The sequence below is a fragment of the Rattus norvegicus genome, chromosome 3 (assembly GCF_021556685.1).
Source record: "Rattus norvegicus strain SHRSP/BbbUtx chromosome 3, alternate assembly SHRSP_T2T, whole genome shotgun sequence".
NCBI classification, from domain to species: domain Eukaryota; kingdom Metazoa; phylum Chordata; class Mammalia; order Rodentia; family Muridae; genus Rattus; species Rattus norvegicus.
Window position 1 is genome coordinate 149,052,499 of NC_141536.1, and position 21,603 is coordinate 149,074,101.

The window sequence follows — 21,603 nt, forward strand, 5'->3', positions numbered from 1 at the left end:
CAGGCTGGACTCAGACTCCCGAGATCTGCCTGCCTCTGCTTCCAGAGTGCTGGGATTAAAGTTATGTACGGTGCCACACCTGACCAAAAGTTTGATTATAAAAACTGCTATTCATTTCCGCTGAAGAGATGGCTCAGGGGGCTGGAGAGATGGCTCAGTGGTTAAGAGCACCGACTGCTCTTCCTGAGGTCCTGAGTTCAAATCCCAGCAACCACATGGTGGCTTACAACCATCTGTAATGAGATCTGATGCCCTCTTCTGGTGCATCTGAAGGCAGTTACAGTGTACTCATATACAATAAAATAAAATCTTAAAAAATAAATTTATAAAAAAAAAAAAAAAAAAAGAGATGGCTCAGTGGTTACTCCAAGAAGACCCAGGTTGGGTTCCCAGCATTCATGTGGCAGATCTAATCATCTGTAACTCCAGTTCCAGGAGATCCAGGTCTTTCTTCTGGCTTCCAAGTGGACCAGGCATGCACATGGCACGCAGACATACATGACTCTCCAATACCCACATAAAAAATGGAGCACTGGGGGTTGGGGATTTAGCTCAGTGGTAGAGCGCTTGCCTAGCAAGCACAAGGCCCTGGGTTCGGTCCCCAGCTCCAAAAAAAAAAAAAAAAAATGAAGCACTGGGCTGGAGAGATGGCTCAGCAGTTAAGACCACTGACTGCTCTTCCAGAGGTCATGAGTTCAATTCCCAGCAACCACATGGTGGTCCACAGCCATCTGTAATGGGATATGATGCCCTCTTCTGGTGTGTCTGAAGACAGCTACTTATATAAAACAAACAAACAAATAAATAAATCTTTATTAAAAAACAACAACAACGGGTTGGGGATTTAGCTCAGCGGTAGAGCGCTTGCCTAGCGAGCGCAAGGCCCTGGGTTCGGTCCCCAGCTCCGGGGGGGAAAAAAAAAAAAAAAAAAAAAAAGACAACAAAAACTGGAGCACCATGTGGGATGTCGGTGGCACAGGCCTTTAATCCCAGCACTCAGGAGGCAGAGGCAGTCGGATCTCTGAGAGTCAGAGACCCCTACTCAACCCAGTAAGGGGACAACAGAGAAGACGCTCAATGCCCTGCTCTGGCCTCTACATAAGTACAGGCTCGTGAGCTCTCACACTGAGATTTGTGGGACAAACAAACACCTCCCCGCCCCACACACACACGCACCATAAATGGTTAAAATAAGTTGGTATAGGGATTAGGACAGAATTCACAATAATTTCTGGAATGGCTCAAAAAATGCTTTGGACATTTTGCACCATGTGTTTATTTATGTGACACATGCTTCTCGTGCAATTGACAACTGCAAAACAAAAACATCAACTCTGAGTAACGCTGGAGATGCCCTAAGGTATCAAATATGCATTCAAGAGCTGATTGGAGGGTGCCCAGGTTTGCACTCGTGGAGGTATAAGGAAATAGAGCAGAAGGCCGGAGGACATCCCTGAGTATTCTCCCCCCAGGCACTGTTTACCTCTGGTGATTGACTCATGTGAGATGTTTGAGACCCCAGGGTTTGGCTGGGACCTGGGGCTTGCTAAGAAGGCTAGACTGGCTGGTCAGGGAGCCCCAGGGGTCCACCTGCCTTCGACTCCCTGGCACTGGCATTACAAGAAGGCACCCCCATACCCAGCTTTTTTTATGAGATTTGGGAGGGGGGGTCGGTCTGTTTTTTTATTAAGAGGGTCTCTGTGTGGCTCTGGCTGTCCTGGAACTCTAGACAATGCTGGCCTCAAACTCAGTGATCCATCTGCCTGCCTCTGCCTCCCTGCTTGGGTTAAAGGCAAGAGCCATATTGCTTGGCATGCCAGGTTTTTTTTCCCCCCTTGAGTTTTAAGGGATCAAGTCCCCATGTTTTTCATGTACAAAAGCCAACCCAAGATTGAGATCTTTCCGAGAAAAGGGGGAAAAAAAAAAAAAAAAAAAAAAAAAAAGGCTAGGTACATCCATTCCTGCTGTATGTAAATCTGTTTTTACCTTAAGTAATGGTAAAAATCATAGGTCCACCAAAGGATTGTTTTAAAATAAATGTCTTCATGATGTAGTTCTGGTAGATGTTTGACTCTCGGGTCTATTTTAATATACCTATATACAGAGGCTCTTAAAAAGTCTTGGTTTAAAAGGAGGTTACAAGTAGCAAGCCTTAAGAAGCCCCGATCCAGGTCAGAAAATGAGGGAAACAGAGCTGACTCACCTACCAGACCCCCCACAAGGTGTTCCTGGCCTCTCCTGATAGATGACTAAGGAAAACTCAGAGGTGACAGAAGTTTGCCTAGGGCCACACAACAGCTAAGCTGCGGGGCGGGGCCCAGCCCCACGTGAATGAGGTTATCTGCTGGTTCAGTGCGCAGTTGCTGACTCTCTGAGTGAAACTAGCCCGGCTTCCTGGCCACCTGCTCTATGTGGGGGGTGGGGGGCATAAAAGATCATTTGCTGGTCTTGCTGTCCAGCTGGGCAAAGCAACTGTGGGGGCCCAGGTCCCATCCGCTGTTCAGAGCCTCGGAGTGCTCTGAAAGCAGCTGAACTCGCATTGTCTCGGGCTCCAGAGATGACAGTGCACGAGTTCACAAGATTGTCCTCAAGTTTCGCTTCTGGTTCTCAGCACCTCCCTGATTATTCTGTCCCTTAGAGAGGTGGAGGGGCCTGAGAAAGGGTCTCTCCGCCTGAAACTGAGAAGTCAGTTTGACAGACCGGCCTCAACACCCTTCCGGGTAGAGGCACAGAGGAGCTGACGCCAGTAGAGGATAACCTGTGCCAACTGCACTCCAGGCTGCAGCCCCAGCTGAACCGTTTTATCTCCTGGTGCCCCAGCGCTTGACACTCAGCCTTGGAAGAAAGCGGGAACAGAATATGCATTGGTTGACCAACCGAGCGAATGTATGAATTTAATAAATTATTTTGATCCCATTTAGGGTCTTGATATCAATTCATACTTTAAATCACACTCTCTTTCCCTCTACAACAGGAGCTCAGAGGGAGAAAATATAGCACTTTAGTATTATGTCAGGACTAGAGAGGAGCTTACAGAAGGGGTGTATCCAGGCAATGGGCTTTTGGGCATTTCTTTTTCTTTTGGTCACACATGCCTCGCTGGGTAGCCCAGGCTGACCCTAACTTCACAATCTTCTAGCCTCGACCTCTCAAGTGCAAGGATTACAGTTTTATGTCTCTATTCCTATCAACATTCTGTTTTTTTTTTTTAAGAAAGAAAGATAGAAAGAAAGAAAGAAAGAAAGAAAGAGAAAGAAAGATCAATTTGGTGATAGAGATATGGATCAGAGGTTAAGATCACTGGCTACTCTTCCAAAGGACCCTGAGATTCGATTCCCAGAACCCACACAGCAGTTCACAACTGTCTGTAATTCCAGTTCTAGGGGATCTGACACTCTCACACAGACATACATGCAGGCAGAACACCAATGTACATTTAAAACATAATAAAATAAATTATCATTCACTCATGCCCACTTTGTTCCAGGACTCAGGTAGCTCTCGGAAACACTAACTGAAGAAAAGTAGGAATGGCAAAAATGTAACTTGTGACACAATGAGGGCAACAAACTTGTTTCTCATTCAAAGAAACTGCTGGAAGCACTCCTAAATGCCTCCTCTGGCTCCGGTCTTGAATGCTTGTCCCCTGGCAGTCAGTCGTGTTAGACAGCTGTGAAGTCTTTAAAACATGGGTTGGTAGAAGTCATGGCCCAGCCCAGCCCTTGTTTTTGTCCGTTCCCAGCTTCTTGGTCCACCATGATGGGACACTCTACTGGATCTTCCCCATTATGAGGGTCTGAAGCCCATGACTATGAGCAAAAATAAAAACAACAAACAAACAAAAATCTTCCTTCTTCCCTCAGGTCGTTGTGACTGGAATTCTGTCACAGTAACACCAAAGTAACTAATACAATGTCCCCAGTGTGGTCCATCTCTTGGGTCCTTGCAGTGTCTGAACAGGGTATTGGGATCACTTCTCTGTGGTCTCAGTGTTTACCTGCTGTATGAGCCAAGAGCCAAGGGAAGAAATCAATTCTAAGTTCCACAGACAAGGAATCCAGGGCATGATAGACCTCATCCCATGGAACTGGGAAGACCATTTCTTGGGCTGGAGACACAGCTTAGCTGCCAGAGTAGTTACAAAGTGTCTTAGTTTGACTACAAAATGCCTTAGGCTAGCGAAATGGCTCAGCAGATAAAGGGGCTTGCCTTGACCTGAGTTCAATCCCCAGGACCCGCACGATGGAAGAAGAGAACTGTTTTCTACAGGTTGTCCTCTAACCTCCACATACCCAACCCAATAAATAAAGAAATATGGTCTTCTTTTTAAAACGTGCCTCATAGATTCATGTGTTTAAAACACTCGTTTGCCAGTTGGTGGTGCTGTGTGGAGAGGAGGTGGAAACTTTGAGAAGTGGAGCCTTCTCAAAAAAGTGGATCAGTGGGGCAGGCCTTAAGGTTCGAAAGCCCTCCCCACTTCCCTACTTCCCCACTTCCTGTTCTCTCTCTGCCTCTCTCTATCTTTCTCTGTTTCTCTCCCTGTCTCTTTCTCTCTGTGTCTTTCTCTCTCTCTCTCTCTCTCTCTCTCTCTCTCTCTCTCTCTCTCTCTCTCTCTCTGCTTCCTGGCCACTTTGACAGATAGAACCGTGTCTTAGGGTTTTACTGCTGTCAACAGATACCATGACCAAGGCAATTCTTATAAGGACAACATTTAATTGGGTCTGGCTTATAGGTTCGGAGGTTCAGTCCATTATCATCAAGGTGGGAACATGGCAGCATCCAGGCAGGCATGGTGCAGGAGGAGCTGAGGGGTCTACATCTTCATCTAAAGGCTGCTAGGATGAGGGCCTTAAAGCCCATACCCACAGTGACACACTTCCTCCAACAAGGCCACGCCTACTTCTACAGGGTCACGTCTTCTAATACTGCCATTCTCTGGGCCAGGAATATACAAACCACCACAAAGTGTGAGGCAGAGTGAATGCTTTCTCCCTGAAGGTGCTTCACATTGGGTATTTTTGTCACAAGAAGAAACGTGACTAATCTACCTGGCGTGCTTTGTGACCCTGGGTTCTAGTCCACTCATTGCATAGGTCATGCATGGTGGCACACTCCTGGCATTCTAGCACTTGGGAGGCAGAGGCAGGAGGATCAGGAGTTCAAGACCAGCCTGGACTGAAAGAGAGAGACAGAGACAAAGAGACAGAGACAAAGAGAAGTATAGAGACCATCTCTTCACTTTCTGACATGATCCAAAGAAACAACGCATTTGAGACCATTATTTGGGGCTACCTTCCAGCTGAAAAGAATGCACAAAACAGATTCAAAGAAAAAGCATGTGTCCTTCAGGGTGACAACTGCCATTTGCCCTGACTTCTGGCTATGGACCTCAACGCCCCCACCATGAAGACCATGAAGGAAGGAGGGAACAGGCATCTCACCAGCTCGAGTGTCTCACCAGCTGTGGTGTGACTGTCACCCCAGCAGCCAATTATCCCTCTGTAAAAACACTTATTTTAGCTAACAGTCATAAATCTCCCCTTTTAAAGGACAGGTTGATCGTTGCCTCTGTTCTAAGGAGATATGTGCATAGCAAGTGGTCATCAATCACAGGTTAAAGGGGGATGTGGGTCAAATACCAAGATCACAGCTGAGTCCATTCATCACTGGTATGAGGAGGTCATGCCAGGGACAGAGGTGGCTGTAGACCATCCTAGGTGATCACAGAAGGATGACACCTGTGAACTGGAACGGCCAGCTCTTCTCTGCTCTGCACACACTGAGGTGACCTCATACCCATTCTCCAAGGCCGTTTGGATACCCTAATCTCTGTGTTCCGGAAGTGGTCACCTCAAGAAATGATAATAAATTTTTAAAAGAAAAGGAATTGTTTTTAGCTTTAAAAAGTGAAGAAAATTATAAAGAAAGGGGGAGGGCTGGAGAGATGGCTCAGTGGTTAAGAGCACTAGCTGCTCTTCCAGAAGTCCTGAGTTCAAATCCCAGCAACCACATGGTGGCTCACAACCATCTGTAATCAGATGCCTTCTACTGGTGTGTCTGAAGACAGCTACAGTGTACTAATAAGTAAATAAATCTTTAAAAAAAATTAAAAAAAAAAGAAAGGGGGAAATTCATAAAGAAAGCTAAAAGCAGTCAGGAGTGAGGTCAGTTCAATCACAGACACAGTCACAGAATCCCAGGCCACTTAGAAATCATAGGCCACTCGTATGAATGAGCTTCCTAACAGTCATTGTCAAAAAGAAAATAAAACATGAAAGCTGGCTAGAAGAAAGTCATTCTGTAGGAACATGTCTATCCCTATCAGGAAGACAAGGGCTTCTGAGGTCTCCGAGCCCTCATGTGCAGAATGAGCAAGTGTGGTCCTCATCAAGACTGAGCAGTCAACCTCCTGGCCTGTTTCCCTTAACTCCCCTCAATAAAACCCTGCAATACAATGCTGTGGTCCAACCAGTGAAACCCTGGTAAGTTCTCCAAGGTTAAGCATGGCAGATACAGATGTAGGTTTCTCAAAAGTAGTTACATGATGAATGTGGCCCTCACACTGAGCAAAATCTCTGATCTGGGCTTTATAAGATTTTTTTTTAATGTACAAGTGTTTTGCCCAAATACATTCAAGTATACCGTGTATGAGCTTGGTGTCCCAGAGGTTCAGAGTAAGATGTTTAATGTGCTGGAACTGGAATTATAAACCGTAAGCTTCCATGTAAGTGCTGGGTATTGAACCAGAGTCCTCAGTGAGAGCAGCCAGTGCTCTTAACCACTGGGCCATCTCTCTGGCCCCCCAATTTTATTATTTCTTAAAGAGAAAAGCAAATTTGCATACTAATGGGATAGACACATTTATTTCTGCATAAAGAATTAAATTTTGACTGAATATTTGGTTTTAATATTTCAAAATTATATTATTTATTTATATTTATCTTTCTGTCTTAGGGTTTTACTACTGTGAACAGACACCATGACCAAGGCAACTCTTGTAAAGACAACATTTAGTTGGGGCTGGCTTACAGGTCCAGAGGTTCAGTCCACTATCATCAAGCCAGGAACATGGCAGCATCCAGGCAGGCATGGTGCAGGAGGAGCTGAGAGTTCTACATCTTCATCTGAAGGGTGCTGACAGAATATTGGCTTCCTGGTAGCTAGGATGAAGGTCTTAAGCCACACCCACAGTGACACACCTATTCCAACAAGGCCACACCTTCTAAAAGTGCCACTCCCTGGGCTAAGCATATACAAACCATCATACTTATTTTAATATTTATTATTATTGTATATGCATATGTGTGTTCAAGTGCCATGACGCACATGTGGAGGTCAAAGGACAACTTTTGAAAGTTGGTTCTCTCCTTCCACTACAGGATCCAGGAACTGAACTCATGTCATCAGGCCTGTAAACCATTGGTTTTATCCACTGAGCTGTCTTTCCATTGGCCAAATATTGGACATGGCAGAACACAGAGCATAGTTAACATTTTTCAGAGTCATTGATAATTTGATTTTGTAATCACCAATGCTAAGAACACCACTTCATACAAGGTTGCCTTTGTACTATTCCAGATATTGCTAGAAATTATCTCCCAATCCCAAACCAAAATTCATTTAGCAATTTTTTAATGAAACTAGAGCCAAGCACATAAAACAGCAATTGTAAATGCTCTGACACAATATCATACCAAGTTATGCTAATTTGGGGGCAGGAGCATTTGCTGCTTTTCAGAGCTGATTCCAAGCACTCACATGGCTGTTCACAATCATCTGTAACTCCAGTCCCAGGGCATCTAATGCCCTCTTGCCTCCCTTAGTACCAGGCTCACACATAATGCATAGACATACATGCTAACAAAACACTCATACACATAAAATAAAATAGAAAAATAGTGATAAACAAAGAAATATTAATTTGATAGCTAATATTCCGAGGCATGACAATAAGAAAATATTAAAGGCCCTTGTTTCTCACAATTAAATAATTATGTTTCTATTAAAGCAGAAAATTTTGCATGTGCTATAAAAAAAAAGACACTGAAATTTATAACACAGAATAAGCAGTAGTCTCTGAGCTGATGTGTTTCAGGCAACTCTGGCTAGCATTTCATGATTCCAGCATGCAAAGCACTGTCCCATGTTGTGTTCAGAGAAAAGACTACACTGAAGCCACACAATGCAACATGGAGGAGCACTGCCAGGAAGCATCGAATCACTGTGCATTTGGTTTTGAGTAGCAGTTTGGTTTGCAAGTCCCAAAATACTTTTGCCAAAAGTTTCCCAGCCCCACATTCCATTTTAGAACCCCACGCAGAGTCCATGTAAACTCACAACCCACTACTGAAGGAGTCACACTTGTGAGATGACCCTGAGTTCACTTCCCATGACTGAAGACAGATGGCGCACCCTGTGCGCCGACCGCATCATGCCATACACTCGACACCCACACAGACTAAGAGAGAAAAGGAAAAGCCTAGATGGGCCCCAGCATCCCTCTCCGTTTCCTGCTCAGCCAAGACGTGCCCAAGTAAGAAGTCCCAACTGCGTACCACACTGTCCTGCTTTCCCCGGCTCTAATAGACCGTATCCCCTCAAACCATGAGCCAAAAGAAATCCTTCCTCTCTTACCTCTTTTTTTGTCCTGCATTTCTGCCACAACAAAAAGATAAGTAACTAAAATAAGGGAGCCTGAGAAGTCTTCTGGGATGTGGGCAATGTGTGTCAGTTACGTGGGTGCTTTATAAAAATTCTTGTTTATGAAAGTGATACCAGGGGCTCCTCCTCCGAGTCCAGCCCCATAGCCTTTGGGCTTGGACTCATAATCCAGGGTGCCCCTAATTCTTTCCCATTGCCCCTTTCAGTCATTCCTTTTATCCCATCTTTTGTAACATTCCACAAACACGCAGAACAGCTCTCTACCAGGAACCCACAGCTGCCACACTTGGCTGAGGCCCAGAATCACTCTTTGCCAGGGACCCCACACCCTCCACACTTGGCTGGGACCCAGCCATTTCTTCTAGCCCATCTACATTCCTTTGTGACTCCCACCAACCTGCAGAACTGCTCTCTACCAGGGACTCCACAGCTGCCACATTTGGCTGGGACCCAGATTGGGCAATGACAACTAATGACTGGAACACCCACCCAACGAAGGAAAAACCACAAATCTAGTGACTTCAGATACCTAGACCCCAGTACAAAACACAAACATGAAGAATCAAGACATTTGTGACTCCTCCAGAAGCCAGACGCCCTGTTGTAATATGTCCTGGGAAAACCAGTTTAGTTGAAGTACATAATAGAAACTTCCAAATAGCAATTATTCATTTGTTCAAGCACCTTAGAGAGGATATCAATAAATGCTCAATAAAGACCATGAAAACCTAAACAGTTGAATGCAGTAATGGAAAGAATTCAAGATATGAAACCAGAATTTAATAAAGAAGTAGAATCACTAAAGAGAAGCAAAACTGAAACAAAACTTGAAATGAAAAACTCGAGAAGTCAAACAGAAAGCCAAGAGATCAGATCCTGGCTCTACGCTTTTTTTTTTTTTTTTTCTTTTCCTTTTTTTCGGAGCTGGGGACGGAACCCAGGGCCTTGCGCTTGCTAGGCAAGCACTCTACCACTGCTGGCTCTACACTTATCAGAGCAGTCTCTGCTTGATGATTAACAATGAGACCCACCCCTGGACAATGTGAAGAGAGGGGCCACTCAGCCCTAAATGGAATGTCTTTACCAAACTCCTCCCTTGAAGCTCAGGGGTCTAGTGGAAAAACTTAAGGAGCCAAAGGTGGTAGTTAACTCCAAGGAAACCAGACACAACAGGACAAAGGCCCACGTGAACAAACAGAGACCATTGCACCTGGGAAAGTGGATACAATGTCTCTACTTGCTGGGGAAAAAAATCAGTTTGTTTGTTTGGTTTTTTTTTTCCAGTGGAGCGACACTAGGTATATCAACCACATTCTAGGGCAGGCCCCATGCCCAGAAGTTGTTGGCCAACACAACTGTCTGTAATATCTGGACCTTTTGTTTTGTTTTTAACTTCACTTTTTGTGTACTATTTATTTTGGTTTGGTATTTTTTTTTTCTTGGTCTCATTGGTTTGGTTGTTTTGATTTTCATTTTTTGTAGGAGTCTTTCTTTCTTTCTTTCTTTTTTTTTCTTTTCTTTTTTTTCAGAGCTGGGGACCGAACCCAGGGCTTTGTGCTTGCTAGGCAAGCGCTCTACCACAACCTGGAGTTGTGTGGGTAACGAGGTGGGGAGGATATTGGAGGAGCTAAGGGAGAAGAAAGAATATGATCAAAATACACTGTATGAAAAAATATAAATGAAAATAATGATTTAAAGAGTGATAGCAGACGGGGTTGGGGATTTGGCTCAGCGGTAGAGTGCTTGCCTAGCAACCGCAAGGCCCTGGGTTCGGTCCTCAGCTCCGAAAAAAAGAAAAGAAAAAAAAAGAGTGATAGCAGACACATTACAGATTTTTAATAATTTATTTGTATTTTGTGAACATTAGTGTGTGTATATTACTGTATGGGTGTCTTATGAAGGTGTCTGATCCTCTGTAACAGGTATTACAGAGAGGTGTGAGCTGCTATGTGGGTGCTGGGAATTGAACTTGGGTCGTCTTTTTTTTTTTTTTCTTTTTTTTTTTTTGGAGCTGGGGACTGAACCCAGGGCCTTGTGCTTGCTAGCCAAGCGCTCTACCACTGAGCTAAATCCCCAACCTAACTTGGGTCCTCTTGAAGAACAACCAATCCCCTTAAGCACTGAGTCATCTCTCCAGCTCCAACATTACAGATTTTGAAATAAAAGCTGTTAGCCAGGTATGTTGGTACACAACTATAATTTTACTAGTTGGGAAGCTGAGGTTAGAGGATCATAAGTTCAAGGCCAGCCTAGACCCTATCTCAAACAAGCAAATTAATATATAAAATAAAATATGATGCCAGGTGTGGTGGTATATGTCATACATATATCCTCACCGTTGGCCCTCAACTTGTTAAGCTGAGGTCCTTTTGAGGGTCAAATGACCCTTTCAAGATATCAGATATCTTGCATATCAGATATGTACATTATAATTCATAACAGTAGCCAAATTACAGTCATGAAGTAGCAATGAAAATAGTGTTGGAGGTCACAACAACATGAGGAACTGTATACATTAAAGGGTCGCAGGATTAGGAAGACAGAATTTCCCAGCTCTTGACAGAGACAGGTTGCTCTCTGAGTTCAAGGATAGCCTGGTCTGCAAAGTGAGTTCCAGGAAAGCCAGGGAGGAAAGCCAGGGTTATACAGAGAAACATTGTCTCAAAAAAGAAAGAAAGAAAGATAGAAAGAAAGAAAGAAAGAAAGAAAGGAAGAAAGGAAGGAAGGAAGGAAGAACATACTGTTTAGGAAGACAGACTCTCTCTCTGCCTAGACTATGGTTAGAATTCCATCAGCAACTGGGTCAGGACTCAGTCAAGACAAGGTTTCTTGTAGCTTCAGAAGCAATAGTCAACTATATCTGGATCAGGGCTCAGACAGTAGCTGCCACCTTGCTCCACAGTTCAGCTTGGCCATTGCTGTTCCAGAGTCTGACCACTTGGTGTCTCCACTTGACAAACTGCTCAACTGTCGCCAGCGCTCACTCTCCACAGCCGTCCAAATCTACCTTGTCCTGAAGTGAAGGTCAGAGGTCTCAGCTCAGAGAAATACGGAGCAATACCAGCAACTGAATTTTGGGGGGCAGCAGAGCTCGCTGGTAGGGAGCTGAGATTCAGTCCCCAGAGAACAGGGGTAGCTATGGGGTCCACAAAGGTCATCTGATTTAGACACTCACCTTGCCCACACAGTTCTGCCCGCCTGAGTCCCCTTTCCTTTCTGTTGTCCTCTAGGATGGACAAGAAAGAAGCAGGGGCTTCGATCATCTTGTAGAGCCTATATTCCCTCAGAGCACACCACATCTGTTGAGTGAAACTCGGACAACAACAACACAGTAGTTACACCATCCTTGCACAATAGAGATGGGTGGGGACTTCCTCTGGGTCTGGGGCATCAATTTCAAAGAACAATTGCAATTGTTCCTTCCGATGCTGGAGGAAGCCTTGGTGGGGTGGGCATGGGCCCCTGAATGGAACGGAGAGCTAAGGGTCTCCGTTGGAGGGTAGACAGTGTTGGTAGCCTAGCTAATGGGCCGGGCACCTGGGCAGTTCCGTTTCCCTTTAAATAGCATAATAAAATGAAGGGGCAGGCTTCCATGTCACCGTTTGATAGGCCCAAGGACCTGGCTCAGGAAAACAGAAAAATAATCCAGCAGCAATTCAGTAGGAACCAACTTGGGCTGCCCTTTCTGGTCTTCACCTCCAGGCACGGTCCCAACTCCCTCCATCAAGCCTAGGCAATGGATGATGGGGAACAAAGCGATCAGCCAACCTGAGGCTTTCTGGGATCAGGAGAAAGACACTTGGGGAAGAGATGGGACATGACGGAAGAATGAGGACGGACAAGCCAAAACTGCAGGCAAGTGTTTCTTAGAGACAGGAGAAGGGACAAAGAGCCTGACAGACTTGGACAGCCATACAGACACAGGCAGCTGAAGACAGAGACCCTCAGAGGATCTTTCCAGACTTATTTTATGGACCACAGAGATGGGACCACTCAGGCAGGCCTTCAAAAGCAGTACTACACGATACCGATACCACCCCAGGCACATCAATCAACACTCCCGAGTGTGCTGTCTCACTAGAGTAGAACAGTACTATCCAACAGATCTTTCTGCAATGGCGTGAGTGTCTAGAGATGGATTTTCCAATATGGCAGCCAGGAGCCACACAGAGTTCTCAGCTTCATATTAAACTGGACAGTCCTAGACATAGACACACACACACACACACACACAGAGAGAGAGAGAGAGAGAGAGAGAGAGAGAGAGAGAGAGAGTAAGCAAAGCTTACTGTATTCCTTCCCTGACCTTCCTTTGTCTCACACAGAGACCTCATCTCTTTTTTTCTTTTTTAATTTTTATTTTAAAGTTTTATTTATTTTATTTATATGTGAGTACACTGTAGGTGTCTTCAGAAGAGAGCATCCTATTGCAGATGGTTGTGAGCCACCATGTGGTTGCTGGGAATCGAACTCAGGACCTCTGGGAGGGCAGTCAGTGCTCTTAACCGCTGAGCCATCTCTCCAGCCCGAGGCCTCATCTCTTACTGTGCCATTAAAGAATGTTGTGGTGGGTTCGACTTTCAGAGGCACCACTCATAAAGACAAATGTGTAAGATACCTTTCGGGGCTAAGAATGTCACTCAGTTGGTACAGTACTTAACTAGCATGCATGAATCCTAGGGTTTGATCCCTAGCACAACATAAAAAGGCATGGTAGTACATGCCTGTAATCCCGGCACTCAGAGACCAGAGTCAAGAAGATCAGAAGTGGGGTTGGGGATTTAGCTCAGTGGTAGAGCGCTTGCCTAGGAAGCGCAAGGCCCTGGGTTCCGTCCCCAGCTCCGAAAAAAAGAACAAAAAAAAAAGAAGATCAGAAGCGCAAGGTTATCTTTTTTTTAATTGTTTTTTTAAATTTATTTTATTTATGTGAGTACATTGTAGCTGTCTTCAGACACACCAGTAGAGGGCATCCGATCCCATTAGAGATGGTTGTGAGCCACCATGTGGTTGCTGGGATTTGAACTCAGGACCTCAGGAAGAGCAGTCAGTGCTCTTAACCACTAAGCCATCTCTCCAGCCCTCAAGGTTATCTTTGGCTACACAGTCAGTTTAACACCAGCCTGGGCTCCCTAACCCACTGTCTCAAAATAAAATAAGATCACCCCCCACCCACACACACACCATGATTAGATATAATTTCTATCTCCTGGGCCCAAGCTGTCCTGTGGTAAACATGTACTCTAAATAAATGAAGGTTTAACCACAGTCCTGTGGGAGCTTCCCCTTCCTTATTCCCGAGTTCATCTGAGTCTCAGGAGTTTCAGGTATGTGGCTAACACCCATGTTCTTGGGAAAGGAGGTTATGTGTGACCTCGGAGGCCACTGTGCTGGTATCTAGTTCTGATCCATGCTTTCGTCTCTGAGTCCATCTTGTCTCTGGGTTACAGGATTCCTACCACCCCCATAGGGGCAGAGGAGCAAGGCACACCACTCCTCAGAGGCCCACACCACTTGACTCAACTGGTCCCACCTGCTCATAGGCCTCTATACCCCCTGCCCCCAGTAGGTGTAAGAAAGACAGCTAATATTTATTAAACATCCCTTATATTCCTAGGTAGCACTTTAACCCCACTAGCCCAGTTAGTCTCGTCAACATACAGGGATGCATGCTTTGTTATGCCTTCTGATTTTGAGAAACTGAGACAGAAAAGTATAGCAGGTGGAAAAGCCCTAACAGAAAATATATTTCTCTCTCTCTCTCTCTCTCTCTCTCTCTCTCTCTCTCTCTCTCTCACACACACACACACACACACACACACACACAGAGATTTACTTATTTGGGGCTGGAGAGATGGCTCAGTGATAGAGTTCTTGCTGCTCTTTCAGAGGTCCCTAGTTTGATTCCCAGCATCCACATGGCGGCTCACAACTATCAGTAACTTCCGTTCCAGGGGATCCAACAGACTCTCACCTAGACTCTTGGATACCTGTGCATGGATGACACACACATATGTATAAGTAAAAATACATCTCTTTAAAGAAATAAAATTTCTCATGAGAGAAGGAGAGATTTGTGTGGAGAAATCAGGTAGAGAAGCTTGACTGACTCCAGTGTCCTTTTTTTAGACTGGGCTATGGGATAATGTAAATGTTCCATATAATTATTAAAAGCAAAATTGAATTTTAAGTAATCCCTAGAACTTGAAAGCAAAATGAAGCAAAGTACCATTAAATTGATGGTGGAAGTGTTTACAGAGGAATTATTTCAAATTACTTTTAAGCAGAGTGACTTGATTATATATATTCCCACCAGAGTATACCCAAAAGGCAAGAACAAAAAAGTGTTTCTAACCATGAAATGTCCTCAGCCATCATATCATTAATAATATCGTTTTATAGATATCATAAGATAAAGCAAACGAAACTAATGGTATCATTGAAAAACAGGTTTGGGGGCTGGCGAGATGGCTCAGCGGTTAAGAGCACCCGACTGCTCCTCCAGAGGTCATGAGTTCAATTCCCAGCAACCACATGGTGGCTCACAACCATCTGTAAAGAGATCCGATGCCCTCTTCTGGTGTATCTGAAGACAGTTGCAGTGTACTTATATATAATAAATAAATAAATCTTTAAAAAAAAAAAAAAACAGGTTTGGGGCCAGCAATATAGCACATTGGGTGAAGCTGTTTGCCACCAAGCTGAATCACCTGAGATCAATTTCTAGGACCCAAATGGGTGAAGAAAATAATTGAATCCTATGACTTTTTCCCTGACCTCTGTATGTTATGGCACACCTGTACGTGTATACACATACACAATGAAAATAAATAAAAACATATTTTTTCTTTTTCTTTTTTCGGAGTTGGGGACCGAACCCAGGGCCTTGGGCTTGCTAGGCAAGCGCTCTACCATTGAGCTAAATCCCCAACCCCCAAAATATATACTTTTTAAAAATCAGTTTCTTGGGGTTGGGGATTTAATCTCAGTGACTCAGAAAGCTGCAAGAGAGAATCCAGGCTAACCTGTGCTTCTCAGTGAGACCGGCGAACTACAAGAACCAGAGACAGGGATGGAGATCAGTCCTGGAGTGATTGACCAGACGTGCAAGGCCCCTAAATTCAATCTCAGCACTGCAAAAAGAAAGAAAGAAACAAATCAAAATGTTACATTGAAAGTTAAAGTATCAATTACAGATTCTGGATTGGTTACAATTTCTGATGCTCTGCCCACTGAAAGGGGATAAAAATCCATTTTATTTATTTGTTTGTTTGTTTTTTTGTTTTTTGAGACAAAGTCTCTGTGGAGCTCTGGGTGGCCTAGAACTAACTCTGTAGACCAGGCTGGCCTCAAGCTCACAGAGATCCACGCTCCAAGTGCTGGAATTAAAGGCATGTACCACCACACCCACCTTCTTTTGGTTGCTGTTTTAAGACAGAGTTTCTTTGTGTAACAGCCGTGGCTGTCCTAGAACTCACTCTGTAGACCAGGCTGGCTTCAAACTTGCCAAGATCTGCCTGCCTCTCTACTTCTTATGAGCTGGGATTAAAGATGTTCACCACCAAGTCTGGTTCTTAGTTTATTTTAAGACCTATTTCTACCTGCATGTATGTAATTGTACATGAATGCATGTGAATGTGGGGGCCAGAAGAGGGTGTCAGATCCCCTGGAGCTGGAGTTAGGAAATTGTTGAGAGTTCCCTGATGAGGATGCTAGGACTCGAACTCAGGTCCTCTGAAAGAGCAGCAAGTGGTCTTAACCATGGAGCCATTCCTTCAGTCCCCCAACTCCCCTTTTTATTGCCAAAAAGTTCTTGTTGTTAACATGGTGTGGATGTACCTACCGGTCTGGACCCACCCAGTAAGTAAGGACAATTGGTTAAAGCCCACTGGTTAGAAGAAGGCACATGTCTATAATCCTAGCCCTTGGGTGGACTCTACCAGGAAGATCAAGGATTCTAGACCACCCTCAGCTACATCCCTAGTTTGAGGCCAGCCTAAAGTATGAAAGACCCTTTCTTTAAAAAAATAAAACAGTAGGGCTGGAGAGATGGCTCAGAGGAGCACTGACTGCTCTTCAGAGGTCCTGAGTTCAAATCCCAGGAACCACGTGGTGGCTCACAACCATCTGTAACGCGATCAGATGCCCTCTTCAGATGGTGTCTGTGTCTGCAGTGTACTCATACACATAAAAATAGTTAAATCTTTAAAACAACAACAAAAGGCCAGTAGCTAGGCATCAGGGAGGCAGAGGCAGGTGAATCTCTCTATGAGTTTTGAGGCCAGCCTGGTCTACAGAGCAAGTTCCAAGACAGCCAGGGCTGCACAGGGTTTAAAAAAAGAAAAAAAACAAACAAACAAAAAAAAAAAAAAACAAAAACCGGACAACAAACGAAACAACTACCAATCACCAAAGGCAAACAAAGGCTCAAAGGCCAGGGTGGCCAGGCCTGGTTCTTGTTGAGGGCAAGCAACAAAGGCCAATGCTTTCAATTCTGGTTAAATAGAAAAGAAGGGCTGAGCTGTGTTGGTAAAACTTGAAGACAGATGATGCGGGGTTGAAGGAAGGGGAGGAGAAAGGGGGAAGAAAAGGGGGTCTGGCTTTCTAGTTTGGGCAGTTAAGTAGACAGATGGTGGTGGCATTCACTGGCTGAGAAGGGAAGCGAAGAAGAAAAACAGGTCTGAAAAGTTCAGCTTTGGAGCTGAGGTTGTGAGGGGTCCCTGAGCGATGTCTAGGGCCCAGACCTCTTTTCTGCTCATCCACCAAAATCTGGGTGGAGTACTCCCAACTCGGAAGCCGATGTATATATATTTCCTCCCTTTGACTAGAACAATTCTCCCCATGCTACCCCCAAGTTGGCCACCTGACATTCGGATCTCAGGTCAAATGTCACCTAAACAGAAACTCCTTCCCCAGGATCCAAGCTACAGTCAGAACAGTTAAAGGCTCACATTGTTCTAATTTCATCTCGACGGTATTACATAAAATCAACTTCAAGGGGAAGGGAAGGAGAGAGGAAACACTGGTTAACAAACACAAAACTGGAGTTAGAGGGAAAGAATGCGTCCTCATTACTATAGGGTCACTATAATTAACAATAGCTCAAATATTTAAATACTGTTAGAGGACTCCGCTGGTAAAGAGTTTGTGTACACTCTTGGTGACCTGAATTCCTCCCTCAGAACCTATGAAAGCTTAAAGGGGAGGAGAATTGACTCCACTAAGTTGTACACACATGCCCACAGGTGCATCATGCACATACACACGATAATAATAGATACATAATTGAATTAAAAGATAAAAACAAAAAGGAGGGCTCCTGAGTACTGATCGATATCAATACAAGGTTGATATCTGGCGAGCAACCACGTGTGTGCACGCGCGCACACAGACACAGACACAGACAGACACACACATGGGGGGGGCAGGAGGAGGGCGTGATAAGAAAGAGGAGAACAAAAAGGAGGAGAAGAAAAGATTTTTAATATTCTCATTTAAAAAAAAAAGTTTTGAAGGGATTTCCTAATTACCCTGATTGAATACATACGTAGAATTCATACCACTGTAAGCATCAATCACAAAAAAAAAAAAAAAAAAAAATCTTAAAGCTTCCAGAAACTCATTACACGTAACAGTGAACAGTGAACATTCATTTCTCACCCGTGGGTTAGCTGGGTCGGGCTGGCCTCCGAGCTTTGGGTCACACACAGCTGTCTCCCTTGTCTGCTCCTTCTTTGTCCGGCTGAAGGACTCCCCGCTATCTGGTATTCTCATGGCCAAGGACAATTGCTCAAGAGGTGGGAAAGGGGAGGTTCAGCGACTCCGGAGCTGGCTGCTGCCGCTTCCGCCTGTATTCTGTCTCCAGCAAGTCACATGGCTAAATCTAATATCAACAGAGTGAGGAAATTCTATCCCTCTCCAAGTGGGGAGGGCTAGGCAAGTAAATGTTTGCTGAGCAAATAATATGTCTACCAAATGACCCCATTTTACGCCCCCCCCCAAAGATAGACGCTATACAGAGCAATCTATTCCTTAGGAAACGCCATCTTCTATGAATGAGTGAATGAATGAATGAACGGAGAAGATGTGCCTTTTAAGGCCAAGGGGACTCTCTTCACGCTTCAAATGAGGAACATGGGAATCACAGAAGGAAGTGACCGGCCCCAAGGCCATGGAAACCAGCCTGTCTGACTCCTTCTGCTCTGTTCCCTACATAGAAGGAATTAGGCAGAAAAAAAAAAAATGCTACTTTCGTGATAATCACGGCCCTATGACTCACCCTGTCCTCTCACCGAGGCTTAGTACCCGTTCGGCGAGTAAAGTCCTCTGCTGATTCAGTTTCAGATCTCTGTCTGACTCCAGGTGACTCTTTGATTCATCATTTCCAGTTTTCCAAGTCCCAAATGTTAAGAGTATGTTGAATGAGTGAGTCACTGAACTGCGAGATTCTTATTACCTCTTAAGTGTTCTGTGAATTCTGTGGTCTCTCCCACCTGGGCCCACGGCTGAGGTACAGACGTTAGCGAACCGGAAGTATCAAACACACACAGTGAGCCCAAAAGTGAGAGGCAGAGGCATCGGGGACGTTTCAAAAGGGGCATGCTTCAAGTCAGCGACTCTTTTGAAGTGGGGTTGCTTAAGACTTTAAACTGCCTTCGGGGTTGCGTGCCGTGTCGTGTGAATGGCCTGCTTCTATAGGTGTGAGCACAGGAATGTCTCTGCTTGCATAGGCTGCCATTGGAAATGGGTGTGACCTGTGGATCCAATGGGTATTTCCCATCTGGAAATATTTTCAAGTTTATACTAGCGTGCAAAAAGCAATTACTTGCTCGTTGGTTGGGAAACTCTCGAAAATCCTCCTCCTCCTCCTCTGGAGTCGCCTCCTACACGTTTGCCTGAAGCCTGTTTTCAGAAACACTGAGTCAATTTCTAACCGCTCCTTCCTTCAGTGGCCCAGGCGGCAAGCGCCTACCCCGTGCCAAGTGCTGAGGGCGCCACCAGGGTGACAGGTGGTGGCCAAAGCTGGCTAGGCCCACATTCATCCCATAGTTGACATACATGGCACCGGACCACGAGCCAGACAGCGCGCTAAGTGCTCCTCGTGGATTATCGCGTTTAATCCTCGCAACGAGCCGATGAGGTAGGTGCTATGATTACCCTGCTTTTATAGCTCTGGAAACCAAAGTGCAGAGAGGCGAAGGAAGTTGCCCAAGGTCACGTAACTAGCAGATGGCAGAGCTGACATTTGACTCCCCCGAGTCTCTCTAAACGGCTTCCCCTACGCCGCCTCCTGTTAAGAACTTGCCCACATTCCTGGGCCGCTAAGAGGTAGGGCGAGAAATCACCACAGAAATGCTCGTGACCACGCAAGATCTGCCCAGAACACAAAATCACCCTTTCTCTCTTCCAACCTTTCTCATTCCTGGAGGCTACGCTTGCACGCCGGTAACTTTGGGGAGCCACTCTGAGCCTTCTCTTTTCATGGCAACAAAGGGGAACTGCCTTACCCTAAGATGTTGCAGGGGGGCTTGTTTTAGAAGATGGCTTCTCCTATTAAACATGAGAGATACTCATTTAAGATGTGCCTGTGCTTCCTGGTTTCTAGGAATTGGGTGCAGCTAGCTAGCCAAGTGGTTCCAGAGTGAATCCGTCCAACAGTCTCTGTAACTAGTGATGTGTTGGGGTAGGGCGGATAGGAGCAGGAAAAAGGCCAGAGACATGCACTAGGTGAAATGTCAAGGGTTGAAACGTGCCCACAAAACTCAATTGAAGGAACAGTGGAATAAACAGTCCCCAGAAGGAGGCAGCTTGGTTCGTCATCTTTCCTGTTTTTTCCAGCTTGGCCTGGTTCCAAAACCTCATCTTAGTCTTGTCAGGACTTTGGCCCTCTGCCCCAGGAAGGAGCCGCCAGGAGGCTTGACATGAGCCAAGTTTTCAAGGAAGTGATGCCTTTTGTGGGTCAAGAGAAATCGAGCAGCTTTCTGGAAGGGAGATGATGGCGAGAACAAAACAGGCAAGGGCCCAGCTAGCCAACTGCAGCCAGCGCAGAAGCTAAGGTTTAGAATGAAGCAAGGTTTACTGATGGCCTCCCTGCCCGAGCTGGGGGGCAACAGTACTGGGGTACTGTGGACTGCATATACTGGCTGTTCACCCACTCTTTAGGGCAGAGCAAAACTTCTCTCCTCATTCCCTACAAGTTCTTCCAGAAACATCTCCGCCTGCCTGCACTGAGGACTTTAGAACACAGGTGTGGATGGATCCCATAGGACGCCATGGCTGTAGAGACATTAGGGCAAAGGCTTTAGCTCTTTTTTTTTTTTTCCTTTTATTTCCTGTTATGATAATAGATCCGGACAAAAGCAACTTAAAGAAGTGTTTGCTCTGTTGGGGGCTCACCGTTTGAGGGTACACAGTCCACCTTAGCAGGGGAAATCCAGGAGCAGAAGAGTAAGCCAGCTGGATACCTTGTGTCAGCAGTCGACGGTCAAAAAGCAGAGAGGAACGTGTTTCGTCTCTTTCTCCTTTTAATAATGGCCAGGATCCCATTCCGGATCATGGTACCCACCCACCCTGGGCAGGTCTTCCCCACTCTGTTAACCAAATCAAGAGAATCCCTCCCAAGCGTGCCCAGAGGCCTGTCTGCAGATGAATTCTAGATCTCATCAAAGATAACAACTGAAATGAACCACCACAGTGATGAGACTGACAGTTAGCGCCTCCCAGGTACCTAGTGCATGTCGGTGCACTACCAGACACCCTATCATTTCACTAGCCCCAAGAAGATCACGCCCCCATTTTGTAGATGACTCACCTGGAGGAAACAGTTTCCTTTTCAACTCGACCCATTACTGTTTCCCAAGCCCTAGACCAGGCTAGCCACTTTAGCTTGGGCATGCCCATTTAAGTGCCCTCATATTTCTGAAACTCTGAGCCGTCCTGAACCTA

At 45.3% G+C, this 21,603-nt stretch overlaps 2 long non-coding RNA genes across 5 annotated transcripts in view; both read right to left on the reverse strand.

Annotated features, from left to right (window-relative positions):
* The window catches only part of LOC102550999 (uncharacterized), a 62,102-nt gene extending 42,824 nt beyond the window's left edge, over positions 1 to 19,278 (reverse strand). Inside the window, exons 1-4 of one of the 4 annotated variants that reach the window (XR_015684765.1) lie at positions 18,938 to 19,196; positions 18,319 to 18,541; positions 15,684 to 15,791; positions 14,495 to 14,648 (exon numbers count right to left, since the gene is read on the reverse strand). This is a non-coding gene — a long non-coding RNA (uncharacterized LOC102550999). Of the gene's footprint in view, positions 1 to 14,494; positions 14,649 to 15,683; positions 15,792 to 18,318; positions 18,542 to 18,937 lie in introns of all 4 variants that reach the window. The other 3 variants (XR_015684764.1, XR_015684762.1, XR_015684763.1) reach the window with 3 other exon arrangements.
* Positions 10,487 to 12,862, reverse strand: LOC147995788 (uncharacterized). The gene is made up of 2 exons (XR_015684768.1): positions 11,837 to 12,862; positions 10,487 to 11,674 (listed from the first exon to the last, which is right to left on the reverse strand). It is a non-coding gene; the product is annotated as an uncharacterized LOC147995788 (long non-coding RNA).
* Positions 19,279 to 21,603: the final 2,325 nt, after the last annotated feature.